Below are 25,223 nucleotides of genomic sequence, written 5' to 3'. Positions count from 1 at the left end.
TAACTCGTCGTCTAGTATTCCGTCCACGATATATTTTATAGCGACGTAGTCGGGCATCTTGCCTCGCTTGCCGAGCTCTTTCATTGACAGCATGTAGTCTAGGCACGTCTCATTTGCTTTCTTCTTCCGGCTGCTCATTAACTCATGGATCGTCTTGGAATCTACGGTGTCTGGGAACTCCTTGGTGACCGCCGTCTTCAGAGCCTCCCACGTCTTGAAGGGTTTCTCTGAACGCAGCCAGAGTGCCGCCGTACCGGTCAGTGACCTGCGCCCCACGATCAGCCGCTGCAGCTCCGTCCACCCGAAGATCTCGGCGTTGTCATCGACCTCCTGCGCCCACCGTGTTGCGGAATCGGTCTGGTCGCACCCACTGAACTTAGCTACCAGCTCCTCCGTGTACGTGAGCGGTCCTGATGTTTCCCCGTCATCTCCCGTCGTCGTCCGTGGCATCTTCTTGTCGTCGTCGTTACGTCTTAAAAATGGTATATGTTCAGACCTGAAGGCGTTGTGATGCGAAGAAAAATTTTCTTGTAAAATTTGCAACTGTCAGTCTTGTTCTTTTCATAAAAATCCGTCTTCATCCGCCGTAATCTCCGAGATTTTTTAAATTTTATTTATCCCGGACGAGCCCCCAATTTGTGGGGATAAATAAAAAGTAGTATTTTAATGATGTATCACGTCGTTTTATTTATACCAAACTTAATCGTCTTTACGTCTTTTCACACTCTGCTTTCACTCTATGCTCCTCTGTTATTCGTCGTCATGGATACTTCACCTTGCGTTCTGTTCCACTCCCACATGTATATTATTTGTGTTATTGTCTGAAAATTTTTAAAAGACTTGCGGTTCAAATACACTCACGGGCAATGAAATAGTTCCAATCAAAAAATGACGACACCAAACGATCCCAATTTTTTTTAACATTTACTTTAAAATTTTAATAAAATACTACCGCTTTTAGTTGGTAATAACCTGATGCTCTGTTTAATGTACTTCAATGTTGCAGAAGGCGTCATTAAGCTAGCCTTTTCCGGATAGGAGTAATTTAGTGCTTTTCCTAGTGGAACCTTTTCATTGCCCGTGAGTTTATCTTTCACAACTTTTTGAGGGCTGACACTAATTATATTTTAATGCTGAAACGATATTAATTAATGAAATCTTATTCCGTGCCTCCTTTTTTCCATGGGAGATACTTTATGGTTTGGATATACCATATATATTTTATGAGAACTAAATACATAACATACCTCTGTAAGATTTATAAGGTCAACGCGATCGTTAGTGTCAAGAGTTCAATTTACCGGTCAGATGCGTCGTGCGTGGGCTGTGACTGCATGTCCACCGTCGCTGAACACAAACTACCAATAGCGATATCTAATAGGGATTGTGGGTATGTATCGCTTAGGATATCCTAAGCAGTGCTTTGATTCATGACCGCCAACCAAAAGCCGGATCCAAGCCAGACGATCCGATCGCAGCAACAAGCGTTTACGTACAAAAGCCAATAGCGCACGCACGATCCGATTAGATCGCTTGGATCGTCTGGTGTAAATCCGAAAATGACCAAATATCACTAAATAGACCTGCTGGACTCTGTAACAATTTACAGAACAAAGGAAAGTTAACCTGCATCTTAATATTCTGTAAAGAAATGAAAATTCCGTAGTAAATAATATTTTACAAGTCGACAAAGAAAGAAAAAGTCGTTTTTAAATTTAAAATAGAAAAAATCTTCAAACCCTTTGAGAAATATTAAGTGCGCCTGAAGTAAAAAGGGTAGATTTTTATAAAGGAAAGTATCGTGAACTTAAAATATATTAAGTACACGCTAATAATAACAACGCTGCAATCCATCTGAAATCGTTTACGTGATAGCGATAGACGGAATATTCGATATTCCGATATATTTGATGTTTGACCTACTGTTTCATAATGGCTGAAAGATGGATTTGATTTTTCCATATCCATTTATCATAGTAAACCTAAAATTATTAATTCCTACTTCAATAAGTTATACAAGTGAGAGCTTGAAGTCACGGAAAACAATTACGCACAGGAGTAGGTACAACTGTAATACTTCCTATCATAACCTGGAGGAAATCCGTTTCCAGGAACATGTATAAAATAATGATTATTATCAAAGTTAGGAAGACAATAAATAACGGGATTAATATAATCTCCTCCTGGAATTTGTACTTAAGTACTTACATCTGAACCGAAGTAATATCCTTACAATTTGTAACTTGACCTAAAATTACTTGATTAGAGTTTACTCGCGCCACAGATAACGTATAATTTATTGTTTTCTTTTATTATGTTTGTAGGTAAACACCCTGATACTTTTAAAAATATTGATATGTAGGTACCTACGTATGAAAGTAATAGGTTTGGCCATAAGTTCTTTGAAGATAACTCAATCAAATATTTTCAGCGTCCACTAACAGCTAAGCTAAGGCTAAATAGCTCAGGACTTTCTTTTATGTACAAAATATCAAGCCGCCTCTTTTCGCTGTCTCCCAGTGGGATTGGTTGTTATTAACGTTATTCATGAATATCTTTTTACCGTCTGATGTAATTAAAATTGAAGCGTCCGTAGTTAAGCTGGCTTCAGTGATTGTAACTGATCACTGAGGTTAACCAACAACTAGCTCGGTCAGCCATTGGATGGGTAACCGATTTCAAGTGGTTCTTTTCTGGACGCTTCCACGATTTCTTCAGTTGTTTTCTGTGGAACAACGGAACCACTTGACGTTTCGGCCATCGCACTTGACGAATTTTGAGACAAATACTTTGTTTGAACCTTAGTTTGAATTTTTCCGTATCTTTGTTTTAATTTTCTTTTTTAATTTCCATGACTTGTAATCCATTTTATCACGTAATAAAAAAATGAATGTGCAATGGAATTATTTATTTGCTTGTCACATTAAAATACTATAAACTGTATAAACGTAACCAAAATGCTGTTACTGAATTATTTATCGAATTAATGTGCCATAAGAGCATTTCAAATAGAATGTGAGCTATTACAGTTATTTGAAAGCTTTTATTCGAAATGTCGATTAATGAAGCTATAAGAGTTACAATGATGCAGTATAGTAAAATAAAATCTTTTATTCAGCAAATTAGATCCAAATAATACAATGATGAGTAATAGTTCTATAATAGCAACCTGAACAATCAATAAGCGAATTAATAACTCTTAAAGCTCTCTTTCAGCACTAATGTGTGCGTTAAATAAAATAAAGCAGCTTTTATAGAAATGTCGAATAAACGGGCTATATAGGTCGAATATAGGTCGAGTAGATGTGTATTCGACATTGTTACAGCGCAAATTAGATAAAAATGCTTATTAATAGCTGTACCACTTTTATGGCACAATCTAGTAAAATGTCAGCCATTAATCAATACTTATTCGATTTTAAGTGCTATAAATGGGCCCTTATTCGACCATTTTGCTTGTTGGGTTTTGTGTTATTGTCTGAAAATTTTTAAAAGACTTGCGGTTCAAATACACTCACGGGCAATGAAATAGTTCCAATCAAAAAATGACGACACCAAACGATCCCAATTTTTTTTAACATTTACTTTAAAATTTTAATAAAATACTACCGCTTTTAGTTGGTAATAACCTGATGCTCTGTTTAATGTACTTCAATGTTGCAGAAGGCGTCATTAAGCTAGCCTTTTCCGGATAGGAGTAATTTAGTGCTTTTCCTAGTGGAACCTTTTCATTGCCCGTGAGTTTATCTTTCACAACTTTTTGAGGGCTGACACTAATTATATTTTAATGCTGAAACGATATTAATTAATGAAATCTTATTCCGTGCCTCCTTTTTTCCATGGGAGATACTTTATGGTTTGGATATACCATATATATTTTATGAGAACTAAATACATAACATACCTCTGTAAGATTTATAAGGTCAACGCGATCGTTAGTGTCAAGAGTTCAATTTACCGGTCAGATGCGTCGTGCGTGGGCTGTGACTGCATGTCCACCGTCGCTGAACACAAACTACCAATAGCGATATCTAATAGGGATTGTGGGTATGTATCGCTTAGGATATCCTAAGCAGTGCTTTGATTCATGACCGCCAACCAAAAGCCGGATCCAAGCCAGACGATCCGATCGCAGCAACAAGCGTTTACGTACAAAAGCCAATAGCGCACGCACGATCCGATTAGATCGCTTGGATCGTCTGGTGTAAATCCGAAAATGACCAAATATCACTAAATAGACCTGCTGGACTCTGTAACAATTTACAGAACAAAGGAAAGTTAACCTGCATCTTAATATTCTGTAAAGAAATGAAAATTCCGTAGTAAATAATATTTTACAAGTCGACAAAGAAAGAAAAAGTCGTTTTTAAATTTAAAATAGAAAAAATCTTCAAACCCTTTGAGAAATATTAAGTGCGCCTGAAGTAAAAAGGGTAGATTTTTATAAAGGAAAGTATCGTGAACTTAAAATATATTAAGTACACGCTAATAATAACAACGCTGCAATCCATCTGAAATCGTTTACGTGATAGCGATAGACGGAATATTCGATATTCCGATATATTTGATGTTTGACCTACTGTTTCATAATGGCTGAAAGATGGATTTGATTTTTCCATATCCATTTATCATAGTAAACCTAAAATTATTAATTCCTACTTCAATAAGTTATACAAGTGAGAGCTTGAAGTCACGGAAAACAATTACGCACAGGAGTAGGTACAACTGTAATACTTCCTATCATAACCTGGAGGAAATCCGTTTCCAGGAACATGTATAAAATAATGATTATTATCAAAGTTAGGAAGACAATAAATAACGGGATTAATATAATCTCCTCCTGGAATTTGTACTTAAGTACTTACATCTGAACCGAAGTAATATCCTTACAATTTGTAACTTGACCTAAAATTACTTGATTAGAGTTTACTCGCGCCACAGATAACGTATAATTTATTGTTTTCTTTTATTATGTTTGTAGGTAAACACCCTGATACTTTTAAAAATATTGATATGTAGGTACCTACGTATGAAAGTAATAGGTTTGGCCATAAGTTCTTTGAAGATAACTCAATCAAATATTTTCAGCGTCCACTAACAGCTAAGCTAAGGCTAAATAGCTCAGGACTTTCTTTTATGTACAAAATATCAAGCCGCCTCTTTTCGCTGTCTCCCAGTGGGATTGGTTGTTATTAACGTTATTCATGAATATCTTTTTACCGTCTGATGTAATTAAAATTGAAGCGTCCGTAGTTAAGCTGGCTTCAGTGATTGTAACTGATCACTGAGGTTAACCAACAACTAGCTCGGTCAGCCATTGGATGGGTAACCGATTTCAAGTGGTTCTTTTCTGGACGCTTCCGTGCTTCAAACTTCACGTTAAGCCGTGGGTCCCGGTTGCTGCTTCGGCAGCAGTCGTTAAGCCTAGTCAGAGGCCTTAATTAGGTATCACCGATCTCCAACAATGGAGAGGCAGTTTTAGGTATAAATGTAGCATTTAAATGAAAACTAGCTGAGAGTGAGCTCCAGTTAGTTACAACCTAGGTACTAATTTAGTCTGTGCTAATCGCGAATGCTAATAATTATGATCTGCGTCGGCGTCGTCGTCATTATTCGTGTTACATGTGTTAATCTGTGCAAATGCTACATACTTAGCAGTTCCTTAAACCTCCAATGTATGTACCTCTCATGTACCTACTTATTATCCGAACCAGACCATCTTATGATAGGCATAGACTAATATATTTTATATAAAATAATAATATAAAAAATATTAAAAACCGACTTCAAAAAACCACTAAAATGTAAAAAATAATTTAAGGTTTACACAAATTATATGTGACAGTACAAAAATACCTAAGCAGGAACTGTTATTTTTTGATGTTGGTGCAGTGACAAAGTAATCTGAAGAAATATGGCACCAACTTCAAAAAAGAACAGTTCCTGCTTAGGTATATTTGTACTGTCACATATAATTTGTGTAAACCTTAAATTATTTCTTACATTTTAGTGGTTTTTTGAAGTCGGTTTTTTTTTTAATTATTATTTTATTTTATAGTTTTTAGTTTATTTGCAATAATTTTTAATCAAAAGTAAGATGCAAATGATACCAAAAAGTCCTACTAATCAATACGAATCATTCAAGCCTAAACACGAGGTAGTTGCTATATACCGTTGAGGAGTTCCCTTGACTGCCTTCCGTTTCCATCATCAGATCAGCTCAAGGTCACCATCATATTTTTTTGTTATAAGAACTATATTTACGTTCTTAATTTCATTAGAATCGGTTAACATGTGTCCAAAATGGAAATTCATACCCTTTTTTACCCCTTTACCCACCCTTAGGGGTGAGATAAAATTCTGAAAAAAAAATGGGACCACCTGGGAGCTCTACCCAATACAACAAAAAAAGAATTTTCATAATCGGTTCATAAAGGGCGGAGTAATCGGTGAACATACATTAAAAAAAAATATCCCGACGAATTGAGAACCTCCTCCTTTTTTGAAGTCGGTTCAAATTCAAATTCAAAATTCAAATTCAAATGGTTTAATCGACGTAAAATTTTACAATTATTTGTCGATAGTCATCTACCACCATTTCACAAAGGCCCCGTCATTGAGAAGGAAAGAAATGGCGAAAGAAACTCCTCGAGCATCTTTTCAACTTTTTCCTTATTATCTATTACAATTTTTTACTTATATCTAGTACCTACAATTTTACATTTCATTTTTTCAATAGCCTTAGCTGAGGTGGACAAGACCACGCGTTTTTGTCGTTTAAATAATCATTTATACTATAGTAAGCTTTACTACATAATGTAGCTTTAACATAATTCTTAAATTTTTGCTCAGTAAGGTTTATTGCTTCATTTGATAATTTATTATAAAAACGTATACAGTTCCCCATGAATGATGTGTTTGTTTTCGAAAGTCTGAGTGTGGGGAAAAGCAACTTATTTTTGTTTCTGGTCTCAATACCGTGAGTGGCTCCTACTTTACTAAATGAATTTAAGTTTTTACGAACATACATAATATTTTCATAGATATATTGGCATGGAACAGTTAGTATACCTATTTCCTTAAACGTATCTCTTAATGAAATTCTAGACTTTAATACATATATGGCTCGAATTGCTCGTTTTTGCAGAACAATGATTTGATTAATGTCAGCCGCTCGTCCCCACAATAGAATTCCGTAAGACATAACACTATGAAAATAACTAAAATACACAAGCCTGGCTGTATCTACATCTGTTAACTGTCTAATGGTTCTAACCGCATAAGCTGCAGAACTCAATCTACCGGCTATCCTCTCAATATGGGGTCACCATTGCAACTTTGAGTCAATTGTAATACCCAGGAATACAGTTTCATTTACTAACTCTAGCTTATCGTTATTCAATGTCAAATATGTCTCTACTTGTCTTACATTAGGCAAAGTGAATTTAATACATTTTGTTTTCTTGGAGTTAAGAGCTAAATTATTTACAGTGAACCAATTAGCAACTATGGAAAGAGTACTGTTTGCATTGTCAAAATTGACTTCTTGTCGCTTCAACTTAAATATAAGTGAAGTATCATCAGCAAACAGTACTATCTCACATAATTTATCTACCAAAAACGGTAAATCGTTAACATATACAAGAAACAAGAATGGTCCTAAAATCGAGCCTTGGGGAACACCCATACTGACAGGACAGCCAGCCGAACGCACTCCATTTATGTCAACTAGTTGAGTTCTGTTGCTCAAGTATGATTCCAATAATGTAAGAGCTTTGCCAGTTAGCCCATAATATTTAAGTTTCATAAGTAGAGTGGCATGATCCACACAATCAAATGCTTTCGATAGATCGCAAAATACACCCACAGCATCAAGACGTTCCTCCCAAGCACTAAATATGTGTTTGACCAACGCGACACCAGCGTCAGTTGTAGATCGACCTTTGGTGAAACCGAACTGTTGGTTATGGAGAAGGCCGTGAATACTAAAGTGCGAAAGCATTTGATGCAGCATAATTTTTTCAAATATTTTACTCAGTACTGGCAAAACTGATACAGGCCTAAAATTATTGGGATCATTTTTCTCACCAGATTTAAAAAGCGGTATTAGTTTACTAAGTTAGGATATCAATAACATGACTTATAACTAATAACTTATAACATGACTAATAACTTTAACGGACATTAATTAATATACTTAGGTACCTATACATATAATGTACTAAATACTTATGTGTATAAGTATAAACGATTCCACATTATGTTTTCCTAAGTATATTATATCTTCGAGAGAGGGATTTATTGTGATGAGAGTTTTTTATTATCAATTTTTGAAAGAACATTAATGTAAAAGCTGCTTTTACATTAGGGGGCCCTGTGTTGTGTAAGGTTCTTGTCCTGTGTAGAAGAATACGTTAACTCAATCGAATTTAGGTTCTACATATATGTTCCAATGATTATCATCGTCCATAGAAAAACGCGGACTCGGGTATGTCATCGTCATATCCTGTCCCAAGAGCGCTATTTTCCTGCCCTCGATCTTCGTCATTCAATATGGGTATACGAATGTACGAAAAAAATAAATACATATGTTATTCATAAATTCAAATTCACTATATTCGTGTTAAAATGAGTTGTTCAAATAAATCAAGTCTGACTTGCGCGCCTAGAAATTGGAAAATAGTTGGTCTCATCCCCCCTACCCCCATCCCAACACTACACTCTCGCAGTTATTTGATTTGTATGTCACAACCGCTATATTTATGTAGCGACAATAATGGAAACCGCGCCAGGTGCTCTCGTGACAAAAGAAATGCAATAACATGAGAAGTGAATTCAGACAAATTGTCTAGTTTCGAGAGTTCAAAGCTGGAATAATCCGCGTAGAGTTGGCTTTCCGCGGCTCGTTCACACACACACACACACACACACACACACACACACACATACATCGATAACCTGGAGCTGGAACCTATTGTTTTCAACTTGCAGCGCCGTCGTATCGACAGATTTCAGCCGAGTCAATACGGCAAATTGGAATTTTCAACATAGAAAATAGGTACAGTACGTACTTATTTAAAACGAGCTGCTTTCCGCGAGCTCGGTATCGCTTTAATAACCCTACTTATTTTGTTTTTGTTGAAGAAAAGCACCTACTGATAATGAATACTGCGATACTGAAACTTCCTCCATACATAGCTCTAGCTACACATCGTATCCTAACTACTTATGAATTTAGTTAAGTAAGTATTAGATTTTCTTGAATGAGTCAGATAAAACTTAACCTAGCTTTCCTTACAGAAACAGACACTAAACTTTAATATTATCACTCTCATCTATTTCTCTCTACGAAACCGTTATTTATGTCGATCTCATCCATTCTAGCGATTTCATTTCATTTAGATTGCGTCTACTATATTGGAGAGCACTAAAGCTTTCCGGGATAGACGATATTAAAATAGAGTGTCGTATAATGATCGGAACAGTTAGAAACAAGTTTGTTTGGTATTCGGCGCGTTGGCTAATGGGTCGAAGGGCCTTGCACCTGCAGCGGCCGCTTGTTGTCGCTAGGGGCCGACGACCGATAACATCCACGGCACTGGGCAGTGACGTCATCGCTTCCATAGTTGCATTTCTCAATTATACGGTTAATCATCTACGAGTGTGGGTATTTATTGAAGTTAACACTTCATATGCTTTAACTAAGCTTGTTTAACTTATTTTATAGTTATTAAAGTTGAATGTTGTTAATTTTAATAAAGAAGGTACATAGGTTCTTACGTATGAAGTTGCTTACTTACAACTTTAATAACTATAAAATAAGTTAAACAAGCTTCTCTATTCAAGCTTTTATCCACACTGAAATTTGACTAATTTTATTAATATTATGTCATGGCGATGTTTAATGTTTCCAAGTAAAGTTTGAAGCAATGAGTAAGTAGGTAGTTTCGACAGCGTCTCAGCGCACGAAGACGGTGCCACTACGCCACTTAATATTCCCATCTAAGTTTTAAATATAGTTATTTTAAGAGTTCATGTTTCGCATGCAAACGTATAATATTTTACTTATTTAGGTACCTAAATTAGTATACTTAAAGCGAAAGTGTATCTACTAATATCCTTATTAGTAAGTCTAGCCCGATTGCTCCAATAACCTTATAAAAATAACAGCATTAAGCGGAAAAAAATAAACGTCACTTCTCATATTTTAAAAGTTTTATCGTTAAATACTTAAGTTTTGTCATAAATTTCAGGACCATAATTAAAAACATTTGTCAAGCTTTTTGTATCTTGGTTACAAAAAGCTGGACAAAATCTATATCACGCTAAAAATAAGATTTAGAAAAAAAGCACACGCAAGCAATCGGACCACGCCGCCGAAGGCTAATGCGGCTTTTTAAATAGCTGTTTCGCTCTGACTTTGACTTGCTCCGCATAAATTGTAATAGACCGAGAGGCTCGGAACTTGCAAAGAAAATGAGTGCAAACATTTCCGCAGCTGCGATGTAGCTATCTCCTTTAATGTTGTGTAGGGCATGCAATACCGCAATACCGGTATTGCGTAATACCGGGATCCCGGACAAAATCCACGCTTTTTTCAATACCGGTATTGAAAGTTAATACCGATTTTGAAGTAATACCGGAATCGGACATTTTTTAGGCTATAAATCAAGCGATTAAGATATAGTTAGCCTTGTGCTCCTATATACTATAAAAGTGCACTTGTTTTCAGCCGTTACATGCGGTTTTTGGCCTTTGGAAACCTACTTGTTGTCCATGCGTTCTAAAATTTTAACTCTAATACTCAATTCTCGTAAAAAATATTACATAATACAGAATTTGATGGCTTTTTCTTGTTGTATTTTGCCCTATACGACCTTTAAACAAAATATATACCATTTATAACAAGGAAGTCTAATACCGGTATTAGTACCGGGATCGCGGTATTGAGTTCTAATACCGGAACTCAATACCGGTATTGACAATATTACCGGTATTGCATGCCCTAATGTTGTGTGAAATGCGACTTTGAAAACATTTGGTTAAATGCGACAATTGCAACGAGATGAGCGTTAATAGCATTCGACACAAAATGCGGGAATGTATGACGAAAAGGAAATGAACTCTGCATAAGCGGGTCTCGATCTAGCGCTTATCTGTAGAATTTGCAAAGAACATCTAGCCAGTTAATAATGGAACTATAGTTTTTTTGGTTGCACCGTGACGTGGAGTGATATTAGTCGAAGGATCGTCAAAATTTAGTTCGTATGTCATAATATTTTAACGATTTATAATATGAAAGTCGCCATGCTAATCTATAATGTATGTGTACGGTGTCACTGCTGGTCGCACATGTGCGGAGTTTAGTAATCATGGTCTGTTTACGTTGGTGCACTACAATAGACACACGGCATTCGCTCATCTGCATAACAAAGCAGAAGGTGCTACAAATATCTAGTTTCCTGCTACTGGCATGTGTGTAACAAACGTAATCGCAACATCTATTTCTTGTGAGCAAACGGGGTCAGAGGTGAATTGAGGTGATGGAAAATGACCTATTGCGAACAATGGAAAACTGTCGCTTCAGCACCGGTTAATCACATCGACATTATACTTACATACTTCATCGATGTGCCTTTATAGTTGTAATAATCAGGCCTAACTTCATCATATAAGTAAAAGTACCTATCGTATTAGAATATTAGTATTAAATCCATGGGTCATAGCATAACAGGTCTTATAAATTCAGACACCGTTTTTTACTTAACAAAAGTATACCTAATTGGTACAACTTTTGCATATTTTTTATGCAACTGGCGGTGACTGTACATTGTACCTGTTTATAATAATAAATAAATGGGACAAAAAAACTGGTAAATAGACATTAATTACGATACAGTTAACACGTCTAACCCGCAAAGATCATCGGGGAATAAATCCTGAATAACTAGACCGTTGGAATAAATTACAATTTATAAGTGTGCCAATTAGTGAGAGTTTCCCGATGGGTAACTTCAGACGCTCTCGGAGTTAAACGAATTTACAGATATCATTTATCTTTCCAAATAAAAATGAAAACAGACTCAATTAATGGAGGTACAAAACGCTTACACAAAGGTAACTTTCAAAAATCTTAGTTTGTAGGTAAAAGGGTTGTTTTATTTTAATAACCCTCGTCCTAGACCTTTTAGTGCTCCGTAAATATTTTTGCCAGTAAACTTGTGGGGTAGGTGTTAAATTGCTGTTTTCACAGTTCAGATTGTGTTAGCAAAGGAAATTTCGGAACTGAGTTCGAAATAAGACGCCGTTATGGTTGAGTTTTATTTCTGAAATATTCATGTTCAACATTATTACTTAGGTAGGTAGATATAATTATTTAATATTTGCCTGCAACGTGTGGCAACATAATAAATATACATACGCAGTTATCATTACCATCATCAACCTGCCACCTCCTCAACAACAATGAGGAGCGAACCTTTTTTTTTAAGAATAGAAAGACGAAACGTAAGCTTCAGAGACACCCTTACGAATATCCGTGATGTGCTACAACATTCGATTGTGCATTAGATAATATGTACGGTCATGTGATGATGATGATGTCCTCTTCGTCGTATCCGACAACAGCGACTCTTGCTACACTCTGTTATGTGCTCTTATGTGGCTGGCAAGTCCGAACTTCGTCTTGAACACTCTGTCACACTGAGCACAGTAGAGCTGTCCCATCCTGTTGTATGTATAGTTGTAGGAGGGCTTAGGGCGTGTCTTCCGAGAGTGGCGTTTCACGTCAAGGACTTGAAGTCGAGACTTTTCAAAATTTTCTAAGCCTTTGTGGACAGAGTTACGCCACTCTGGCCTCATCTCAGCTAGTTCCTCCCAACTGTCCGGTGATATGCCACAAGCAACGAGGTGACGCTTGAGCACGTCTTCACCTGCGCTACGGTCATGTGCAGAGAGATTTTGAGGTCTTTTGAGGGCAGTTTAGAGTACTTACAAAAAACATCACACATCATAGCTATCTGATATTGTAATATCAATATTAATTTCACAATTTGTTTACATTAAGTATGTACTATGTACTTTAGAATAATCGAGGAAATGCTCGAGACAATGATCTTGCTACTTTATACTCACGTAACTCACGTAACATTCAACTTGTCATCTACTAGGTACTGATTGCAATGACGACGTCAATTTATTCTAAATGCATAATGTAGTGTTGATTGTCGGTACTTGTTGATGTTTGATATTCAAATGATCATCATTAAGTTTCAGAGTTTCGCATAAATAAAATAAGTATTTGACGGTATTACTTTTAAACGACTTACTATACCAAAAGGATGTAACAATATATCACGTACTAAGCAGAAAGGGTGACTCAGGGAGTCATTCCGAACAACTATTGTTTTTCAATTGATGAAAAAAACCTCCCTGTGTCACCCTCTTTCGGCTTACTATACCCTTTTTGAAACATCCTGTATAATAATAATATGAAAACTAGTAAATAACTTGCAGTCAACATTCAACATCTTAGAGTTCATACAATTATTTACAGTGAATGAACAGATGTGGATGCAAATATCTACTTACATTACAATGTGATGCATGACTTATGGTATGATTACCTGAGGTTATGGTCTACAATCTTATGGTTACTTAGATTAAGTAGATATATATACCTATATGTGCAGTTCCTACATGGTATTACTAATATATCTGTATGCCTTTCCTATGTAGGTACCTAGGTACCTAGTATGCCTTTACTATCTAGGTACCTAGGTACCTAGACAGAATATAGCTATGCTGTTATTTATTTCAGGTGAAGTTAAAATACAGTTGAATTTGTTACTAATGTAGATTATAAGTATAGTGATGTTAGCCGGCTAAACACGAAGTCTCAATACACGCAGTACATGGAGTAATCTAACTTTCTGTCAGTTTCACAGTTGAGAACGTCAAGATAAGTAGAGCTTGAATATGGAATGCTGTGATTGGTTGAATATGAGTTGAGTATATAGGTTCTAAGTCATGCTTAGGTAGATTTACTCAAGTGTGAAATATGATCTTATGTCCTACTGGGGTACCGTGCACCTCAAGTGACGTATAACCTGTGCCTTGTACACTGGGAAATCAGCGTCTGACAACTAATCTGACTGGGTAATTCTTTCACTACAGTAACAAAACCTTGTCCAGCTAGCTCTAGTGTCGTTACCGATACGCTAAGAAGAAGATGACAAAAAAATTGAGGTGGAGTAACATCAGTACTACTGTAACGATCGAAGCAAAAATAATTATAATACACACATTATCTATTTTTAAATAAAGCCTTAATCGCATCAAGGGACTAATAAATAATTATTTCTAATTAATAAGTATATTACTATTGTATTTTTCACCTTAAATAACATGCCACCGCTACATAGGTATTAAAATTTTAATTCAGTATATCAATAAAAAAAGCTATTGATCTTGTGAAAGTCCTTATTGTAAAATAAAGGAAGATCATTAGATCTTTATGTAGATTTCTACAGCCCTTGCTATTTGCAATACTTTTGAGATAGGAGACGAGAGTTAATATCGGGTTCAAAATGTCTACGGTACGCTTGAAAATGCTTCTAGATGAAACTCTAAAAATAGGTTTGAGTCGCGAGGAGAAACGGAGGACATGTAGATGAAAATATTGTCCTGTAAATAATTTACATAGGTTCTTATCCTACTGATATTATTAATGCGAAAGTTTGTGAGTGTGTATGTTTGTTACTTCTTCACGTCAAAACAGCTGAACTGATTTTAATGAAATTTTGTATAGAGGTAGCTGACAATCTTTATCGCAGAATTCCCACGGGATAACATTTTAAGGCGAAGCGAAGCTCGCGGGAACAGCTACTGTAAGATAAATATAGAAGATTTTTTGTTGAGAACTTACTAACAAGCCATATTATACGTAAGGGGTGGACTCATTATGTGGTCATTCAGGAAAACTTTGGAAGTAGGTACTAGTACTTTGGTTCACGCTTTTTCAATCACCATGTATAGTTATTGTGACCTATGTATGGCTGCAATCTGAGAGTCGGTTGTAAGAGCTATATATGTCGCAGGCATCTGGTTTAATCTCCTTTTTGAATTGAACCACTAGCCCGTTCATTGGATGGCGCTACTCAATTGTATGACTAGGCCGAACTTTGAGTGTACAAGCGTCACAAAACGTCCAACTAGTTAGCTGACTTAAAATCAGCCAGGTGGTGAACAAAACAAATATGGCGTCTTACCGCTAACAGCTGACACAAAAAGCACCTATATTGTTAGTTTTTTGCAAATAAATTAGCTTTAAAGTGCGTTATTTGTGTTAAAATAGTGTGACAACCAGTGGCGGCTGCACCTCAAGTGCGCTCGTGCGACGCACTACCATTTAAAAACCTTCTAAATATGTACCTTCCTTCTTCCTATACCATACTAGGTACGTCTGCAAAAAAAATTAAAAAAAATACCAATGTAACAACCGTAATACCTACCCTAAACATAAATTACATATATCTGATTATCGTTACAAGTTAAATTAAATCGAGCTGGCCCATTTTGATTTCTACTGCAAAAGAATTAGATCTTATTTTAGCTTGAACAAAAACGGCCTCGTGCGCTCGGATTGTCGCACGGTTCGAACTCCTACATGTAGTATGAAACAGGATGGAAATCGCCCGGCGCGTGAGACGGAAGATGCTCAGTACAAACTGTATGCAGTTCTAGGATAAATTCGTGCGCCGCACGCGACCGGAAATTGCCGAAATGATACGAATGACGCCACGGGAGGCGCGGGCGAAGGCCTTGACCGGTGGCGTGACCTACGAACGATGCACTTATCATGTCATTCTCACAGTTCAATTTCACCTTTCGCGCGCGAATACGTAATTAATTTGTTACTTATTAACTAAGAAAGTAGTACGTAGTACAGATTTCGTGAGTGTGTATGTCAGTGTGTGAGTGAAAATGAGTGCAAAATACAATATTGACTTCATAAAAAGCAATACTTAGGACATTTCAAAATAGACTGGACATTAAATCTGCTGGGCCGCCTCGGCCTTTTCTCATCTTAAAACAGGAGTGCGAAACGAATTATCTAAAGTGAAATGTACCTACAATAAAAAGAAATGGTTATGTGGATGTGAGAGACTAAATGCTTTATTTTGCTTTCCGTGTGTTGTTTTCGTTTCGGCGGAGAAGCAATTTCGCGTCAAAAAAGGAATAAGGTATAATATACTTATATTTTTTTTTACTTCTAATTGTAATAATCTATTTTTCTTCCAAAATTTACTAAATCCATAAAGTGCACCACCGGGTATCTGAGGCACCAGCCGCCACTGGTGACAACATGGATTTACCTATTATTACGCAGCGGGAGGATAGTTTAAAAAAAAATTGTGGCGAAACTGGATAATTATGAACAACAATATGAAGGTACGTTTATTGTTGTTGTTTAGTTAATTTGTGAGATAAGAGCTTTGTAACATAGTCTTTTTGTTGACTCTTGTCTGGTCATGTTCACCCTAACCAGACATTACAAAGTTGCTATACTATATCCCATTCAACGACTTCGCTGAATGACGTTCAGTCAAGACGTCGAACGTTACAATCAACGACTTGACGAGTTGTCCTTTAGTCATACAACTGAATTGCGCCATCCAATGAACGGGCTAGTGGTTCAATCAAACAGGAGATTAAACCAGATGCCTGTGACATATATAGAGTTTATCGAAGGATGTACAGAATAGAATTAAGGACTGGAGTATGGGAAATGTAATTTCCCTTAACCCTAAGAATACCTAAATACATATTAACCAGGTATGGTAATTTTCCTTGTTTACTAACACCGCTGCTGTTGTAGTGCGTAGCTATTTACATATAATTCTGTTTGTAGATTTGGTATGTTATGCGTTAACTGTTATGCATAAATGCAACAGTTTGCATGACTCTACTTGACCTAGACGCGTAAGTGTTAATTCTTAATATTTTAAAAGGTTACTTAATAATGGACAACATTTCAAAAAACTAAAGCTGCTATAAATCGAAAACCATTTCGAGATTTAGCTCTAAAGACCACAAAAAAAATGTTTTTGTATTTTTTGGATACGTATCATTTTAGAGAAATTCATGAAATAGTAAAAAAGTGCTGATGACGTCATGCATCCGGTGCGATGCATTTTGATGATCAAAGCCTATAGATTTAAAAACAAAGTAACTGTCACTTTCATTTTTGATTGACGTTGACGTTTTATCGTGACGTTGTTGTTTATTTGGGTCATTTTCATAAATTCTGTTCTGACACTTTCTGACTATTTTTTTTATTTATCATATAAAATGGTTAGTACGTATTAAAAGATGACCTCTATATAATATGTCCCAGAGCATGCCACCGCCTACACAGCTGAAAAAATGCTTCTGCTTATTTTTTTACATGATAAAGTACTTGGTATCATCAAAAATATCAATGTCCTTTGAAAATGACCCATTTGTTGGTTGGCATGTAAACAAAGTTACTCACTCACTTGTCACCTTGTCAGTGTCATTTATGTTTTTTTTCGAGACTATGGCAAAAGACAAAAATAAAAATTGAGCCTAATATGTGACGTCACTTCCGGTTTTTAAATAATTAACTTTAAAGTTAAAAATAACATGAAAAAATTGATGTATATACAAAATAAAAAAATACGGGTCCTCTAATTTTTAATAACCTTTCCGAATAGATAATAAAAATATAGGGTAAAGAAAATGAAATGTTGTTCATTTTTTTGCCATTAATCTGTACCTACGTATCTAAACCGTAATAAAACAGTTACTAACTAAGAGTCGGTGAAAGATTGATGAACTGTAGCATATTAGGTCAATAGGCATACAGCATAAATAAACCATTGATTGTGATTGTCTTTTTCTTTAGAATCATTGCCCGTCTAATAAGTTGCTCTAATACTTTTAAATATTTTCTAAAGATTTAATAGAAAATTGGTACTTAAATATATAATAATATAATATGTGGGGACAGGACATCTCACACACGGCCATCCGACCCCAAGCTAGGCAGAACCTGTGTTATGGGTATCGGACAGCTGATATATCTACACAAATACATAGATAGATACATACTAACCCCCTTATTCATAGAAAAGTTACAATACGTTTTAACTAATAAACTGTTTTGTCCCTCTCTGTCAAGGAACAAATTGTACTTTGTCGGAGAGAGACAAAACAGTTTATTAGTTAAAACATATTGTAACTTCTCTATGAATAAGGGGGTAAGGATCAATATCAAACCCAAGACCCGAGTACAAATATCTGTCTTAAAACAAATATCTGCCCCAGCAGGGAATCGAACCCGGGACCTTCGGCTCAGTAGTCAGGGTCACTAACCACTACGCGATTCGGTCGTCTTATATTTAATCTACCTATATATTATTATGTACTTTGTATGCTACTGTAGATATTATTGTAATAATTAACATCAAAATGGGTCATGTAAATGGAGCGAATTATTATTATTACAAAAGTTTATTTGCAACTTTGTTTATAGTAATGAGGCCGAAACATGTACCTACGTCTATAACTAATTACATTTAATGTGAAAAAATTGGCATCAACATCTGGGTATGCAGTGCAACTATAAGGTAATTAAAAAAACTAACAGGCAAACAACAATGAACTGTTAGATCTCGATTGGCCTACGGGTTATTTGGACTGCTGAAGATATATTTAAAATTTCTTTGCCATGCGGACTTCATTTCTGGAACTATAAATTGATAATGTACTTACTGATTTTAAAGGTAATTATTTAGTGATAGTAACCATACATCGAAGTCTCAGTGGACTCGAAGCGGCGTCAATGACACGACACGACAATTTGCTACAGATTTTATTGCGACTTTAATTTAAACATACAGTCGAAGACGACGTCCCGACGACACTAATCCGAATGACAAGTCAGTGATTTGTCTCTTTTTAATCTTAAACTTAAACCAACTTTCGTAGACTCCATGGAAATATCTCTGCATCTAGATATCTAATAAACTTACAAAAACTAGAAAACACGAGTACCTACCTTTTTTGTGCGAATTCGGGACATAATTATATTTTCTGCGGGGTATGAAGGAATAAAGTAAGGTTAACTAAGGTCCAGTTTTTTTATCCGTAGTCAACTATACCCACTAGTCAAGTAATTGTGTCAAGCGTCAAGCATATCAGCTTCATGATAATATGTCCGGTTTTATAGGTTAGCATGGGGTTAATGTAAAGTAAAGGCAATGCAATATGCATAATACACGAAATCGTAGAAAAAAACGCATATATAGATAATTATGGAGTTTTAAAGTTGGTTGTTAAAATAACTAATAAGTCTAATACCCGAGATGGACCATTCCATCGCGATCGGCAGATATCGGCCTTTCCTAATTTAGGTCATTTTTGTCACTTGGCGAGTAGCCGATGCGTGATCACGTTCCTCAAATACATCCTAGCTAAGCAATAAAAGAAAATATAATTTCATGAATAAATGTATATTTTATAATATGTAAATTAGGCTTGGGCTAGGCTTCTGCGAATTTAGTAAACAGTGAAAAGGAATAAGAAATACGAGTCCAAGCGCTCAGAGTTAGCTGCGGGTCAAAGAATACTAATCAATTCTGAAAGGGGACCACTAAAGCCAAGTGCCGCTGTGTATTGAATTTATGTATAACTTTCATCAATTTTATGCTGGTGCTCATCAGTTCAACAATGGACTTTTGACTATATTAATAGTTTATATCATCAAAATCGGACGAAAAAAAAGTAAGTATTTAAACTTAATCATAAAAAAGATTTTTTCCTTCCGGAAATTCTACGGAAACCCCTTATTAAAGCAGAATGAAAAAGCAGAATGGTTTGACAATTATAAATAGGTATACCTAGGATGAATGATCAAAATGTGGACACAATACTATTTCTTAATAGTCGTATTGGACACAGTTATAAATTTATGTCGTTTTTACAAATATGATTGATTATTGTACTTTTGAGTATAATTTAAAACAAAAGTCTATTTTCGGATTTTCGAATCAAAATAATTTTCCAGTGTAGTATCCACCCACACAAACCACTAAAATCGCTGTAATTGTTTTTCTCGTAGGTACTAGGTAGGAACAGTCAGGCAAAGATATACCTATGTGTGCTAGCCCAGCGCAAACAGTGTGATTGTGAGTATCATGGGTGGAAAAACAAATCACATAAAATTTTTATGACACATACATTCAAAAAATCTCTCCACCTCCAAAAATCCACTACAAGTATTACAAGTACATATTACAAAGTACATATTACAAGTACATGTAGGTATCGTCGCTTGTCAGTGGATCATAAAATTAAAGTGTTTGCGCGGGGGTGGCCAACGTAGCTCTTTCGCTGACTGTACATAGGTAGTCAGATAAACTATTCCGATATCTCGATATTAAAGTGCTTATCTAGAAGCTCAATTATTAGTATTATTACTAACCTATTGAGCATTCATATTGAAATAAGTTGGGGTATTATTGTAATTGTATTAAATCAAAGCGGTTCTCAATGCCAGTTATTTCAGCTGAATATTTTCGAAAACAATATTGATTGAGCAAATTGGCTTAATCTACGATTGATGGAACTCTCAAAATTAAATTCCACCCAGTTATCTCCCAAGAGGTCCTCACTCATTACTCCGAGCTCAAAGATGACTTTCAAGCGTGAGTTTCATTTATAAGAAAGTAAGTAAAAGGTCGATCCAATAGAATCCTTTCAACGAGTAATTGTTTGACACCAATAATACATTACTACCATGCTAATTTATCAATGACCATGCGCTCTAACTAAAAAGTATATTGTTATATTTTGTAGGCGATAATTTCACAAAACACAATTAGGTTACAATTTACAATATCTTTAGTACTAAATTCGTTAGTTTCAATTAGCAGCAACGGCCTAGCTGGGAACCTAACAATAAATTCATTCACATTGTTCATTGACTGTGGCCGATTCAAGGGCTCTTGTGGGCCTACGCTAAATTAAAACAAGACCAAAAGCTTACCAATAATAGCCAGTCAGTTGAAAAGATAATATACCTAAGTACCTACTTATAGAAAATCCAGAAAAACAGATCCAAATGCGAAAAAGTTTATTAAATTCTCACTTTACGTCTTGACTTACTTTCTGGGCTGTATGCTGAAGAATATTACTATTTTGTATCAAATTATCACGCATAAATAATTTTCATCCTAACTATATATATATATATATATATATATATATATATATATATATATATATCCTAACTAATATTATAAATGCGAAATAACTGTGTCTGTCTGTCTGTCTGTCTGTTACTCTATATATATATATCTATCCTATATATATATATATATCCTAACTAATATTATAAATGCGAAAGTAACTGTGTCTGTCTGTCTGTCTGTCTGTTACTCTTTCACGCCAAAACTACTGAACGGATTTGAATGAAATTTGGTATACATATGGTATAGATCCTGGGAAAGAACATAGGGTACTTTTTATCCCGGAATTCCCACGGGAAAACTTTTTAAGGCGAAGCGAAGCGCGCGGGAACAGTTAGTAATTTATAAAAATGAGAATTCATAGTGAGTTTAGTCTTTAATAATAGGTAAACCATTGGTAAAACCTAAACTAACTAACTTATTTGTTGCTTCATTAACTATTTTTTTGACTAAATTTACATTTATGTAACTATGAAAGTAAAAACTACGCATGGTTTCAAACATTCAATGGTGTTTATGCTGGTCATTTATTATTACGAACACGATCTTGTATAAAATATAAGAAAAAGTCTGTGAACTGTAGGTTTTTTAACCTACCTGTTAATATTCAGCAATCTTTGTAGACGGCACTGACTGACACTTAAAAGAACATTAAAAACGACAAACAGAGTGTCGTTGAACAATGAGACAAAAACTTTAACTCCAAACTTGGAGACAACGGTTAAAAACCTTATTTGGTGAGAACGAATTAACTAACCACCATTTATTATTAGAAAGAAAATAAAGTACCTAGTAATATTATTTTTTATCTAGAAAGTTAATTTTTTTTAATTAAAGTCCGGATCGTAATTATAGGTTTTTGATTTTCCCAAGTTTTTCTATGGAATGTGAATCTCAGGATATACTTAGTATAAGTTGGAAATCTCCTATTCGCATATCAATCAAACTATACTAAGTTATTAAATTATTTTCTTTACAACGTTTTAAAAATCCCTTTTTATGCATTTATCATTTTGCTAAGTACCTACAGCATATTAAGTTTATTATCTGGTATTGATTGTCGCCATACCCAATTCAAATAAATCAATCAAATCCACGCACACAAATAAGTAGGCACCTCCTGTTCACTTACAGGATTGGATGGTCCAATCAATTTGCAAATAAAGACACCGTCACAGAGTGGAAGAATGGTCTTTCATTCTATTCATGTGAACGAAGCTGAAAGGAATAAAGCATTAATTCCGCAACCTTCACAGTCGGGCCCACCAGCCAGTTGGCTGAGCGCCAAAAATAACAACAAAACGTTGACAACTACTACTCCAGATGATGCCGATACGCTATGCTAATACCGAAAGCCAGACATCACGGGTACATCGCTTCTTGTTGTGAATTATTGAGTCGAGGAGGAGTATACTTCATTATGTTTTTTTTTATTAGGTTGTAGGTATGTATAGATATATCAGTCCCGCAACGTCCAAGACTTTATAAATACGATGATAGGATAGGATGACATACATAAAATGATCTTTGAAAAAAAAACGGACTCATAAAACAATTTCACAATCTATAAATTTTTTCATAAAACTATTATATTTTTCAAACCACATTGCAGTGTCGGCGTTTTAGAGGCATACCAACCTAATAGGTATAGTAACCCTAAATGGGTATAAACCCTTATAATATGTCATAAGGAAAATAAACAACTTTGACGTAGGTAGTTTGTTATAAGGTAATCTTTCTATACTGCTGAAAGCGTGAATTTCATAATATGGAAATCAAAGTTTTTTTTTACAGAATGCGAAGTTTCATAAAACAGAGACGAGTTAGCTCGCCCCTTTTCTGCTTTACATATTGTAACAACCACTAAAGTTTAGGAAAAAAATAGAAAATAACGTTGTAGTACAATGAACAATTTTTACAGCCCAGTGTGAGTGTAGGTAGGTAGGTAAGTATTAGTGGAATTCAGAAAATTTGTTAAGAAAAATCCTACCTACATAGATAAGTTTGCCATTACTAATGGGGAGGTTGACTGAAATTGCATTGATGCAAATTATAACTAAGGAATATTTGCGATTAACGATTTGCATACCTAGCTACTACCTTATTTATGCTTATGTAAGATATCAAAAATAAAAAACCGGTTTTAAAGTAAAAAAATATTGCCATAATCAAGTTGAAACAATCTTTGCAAAAACCTTGATTGCAGGACAAAAACTAAGTCCACTTGAGCTGCATTACGCACGGGCCGGGTATGCGCATGATAAATGAGTTTCTTGCCGAGATTCGATTCTTCGTCTCGAAACAACGAGTTGACAAAGTCAGAAGGTTAATTACTGACAGATCGTTGACTTCAGCACTGAATCAGTGATTCCGTATCACTACCACCACTACTACACTAGTAAGTAGTTAGTAGGTACTATAAAAATACATATATTTATCATACATACATACTAGTTTTAAATTAACTGAAACTGTAAAAAGCAACAGCAAAATTATTGACTCCTATTAAAACCATTTGACAACTATTTACCTACCTTGAATCAATGGCTGCTCATCAAGATGCGTGACTTTTCTCCGCAATTTTCCTCACTTTGTATCGGTCTGGGAAATTCACTGATCCACTGCGTGTGTGTTCTTAATTTTTTACACTGTTTGTAGATGGTAATGTTGTGTTTCGTTATGATGTAGTATTGTTTACTGTGGACACTGATAAGAGGCTTGCGCGTGCGCCGGTGCCTCGCGTTATGGTGGTATAGCGTCCGTGGCGGCGAGTGGTTATCGACTGAGCGCGCGCCGCGAGTCCCCGTAGTGCCGTCACTAATGGCCACTATCGCTAGAAACACCATCAGCTTCCATGTCTCCGATAATGTGTCGCCACAGTTCACGCCATAATCAGCTATGCAGAGTTAATTAAATTTTTGTAAGAAGTGCCGGAGCGTATGTTATGTGATGTGCTTGGCTATGTTTGAGCATAAATGGTATATAATAAATTATAGATGATAATTAATTATCATTGTATAATTTTTTTCTTTTTCTTTTTTTGGCACCAAAGTTATAAATATAGTTACAATAAACTAACATTAATTTCTATAGTATATTCTATCATATATTCATTAATTACTATAGGTATAAGTTTATAAGATTTATAATTAATACTTATATAAAATGTACATAAAAATTGTAAAAAACTTAACGTGCTTATCTATAATAACAATAATGGTTCAATAATATTGTTGAAAGCCGTCGTTTGCTGGCGTCAGACATAATCGTTATATTGACTATTGATACGGGTCGAGATAATCAGCATATTGTATTATACTAACGAAACTCACTTAAGGGTACCTACCTTTACATAAGTAGGTGATAAATTTATTAATACACTTACTGGATAAAATGTAAAAGCTTATTAAAAAATATTACCACATTAATTTAGGGAAACAAGAGGTATTCAGTTGCTATATACCATTGAGGAGTTCCTTTTGCGGCTGCCTTTCGATTCCATCATCAGGTCTACTCCAGGTCAAAATCAGTTTTATTCATTTATTTATTTTGCTATAGGATCTTAGGCCCGGGTCTCCTATTTACGCCTTAGGTCGCGTCCAGCGTCACGCCGTAGGCCGCGTCACGATGGTCACTATAGAAATGTACTGATGCGGTCTCCCTCACACGCCGACGTTGGCGCGTAGACGTAGTGAGCATCGTGACGCGGCCTACGGCGTGACGCTGGACGCGACCTAAGGCGTAAATAGGAGACCAGGGGCCTTAGGTGCCCAAAATGGAAATGAAAGCTATGGGGTGGAATTTATTTTTATAATTAAAAAGGGAAAAAGACTTGGAAGACAAGGAAATTGATCGTAGGATCGAAAACGCCTGGAAGAGTTTTTGGTCCATGAAGTCGCTAATGAAGGGCAACCTACCTTTGTCCCTGAAGCGTAAACTCATTGACAT

At 35.5% G+C, this 25,223-nt stretch overlaps 1 protein-coding gene across 1 annotated transcript in view; it reads right to left on the bottom strand.

Moving 5' to 3' along the window:
* LOC105386177 overlaps positions 1-24,090 on the bottom strand; it is a 54,023-nt gene extending 29,933 nt beyond the window's left edge. The window contains exon 1 of the mRNA XM_011556684.3: positions 23,810-24,090. The gene's annotated coding sequence lies outside the window, so the exon portion shown is untranslated. The remainder of the gene's footprint in view (positions 1-23,809) is intronic.
* Positions 24,091-25,223: the final 1,133 nt, after the last annotated feature.

Source organism: Plutella xylostella, chromosome 4 (assembly GCF_932276165.1).
Source record: "Plutella xylostella chromosome 4, ilPluXylo3.1, whole genome shotgun sequence".
NCBI lineage: Eukaryota > Metazoa > Arthropoda > Insecta > Lepidoptera > Plutellidae > Plutella > Plutella xylostella.
The sequence above is the reverse complement of the archived record's forward strand: the minus strand, read 5'-3'. Positions and strand labels throughout refer to the sequence as shown.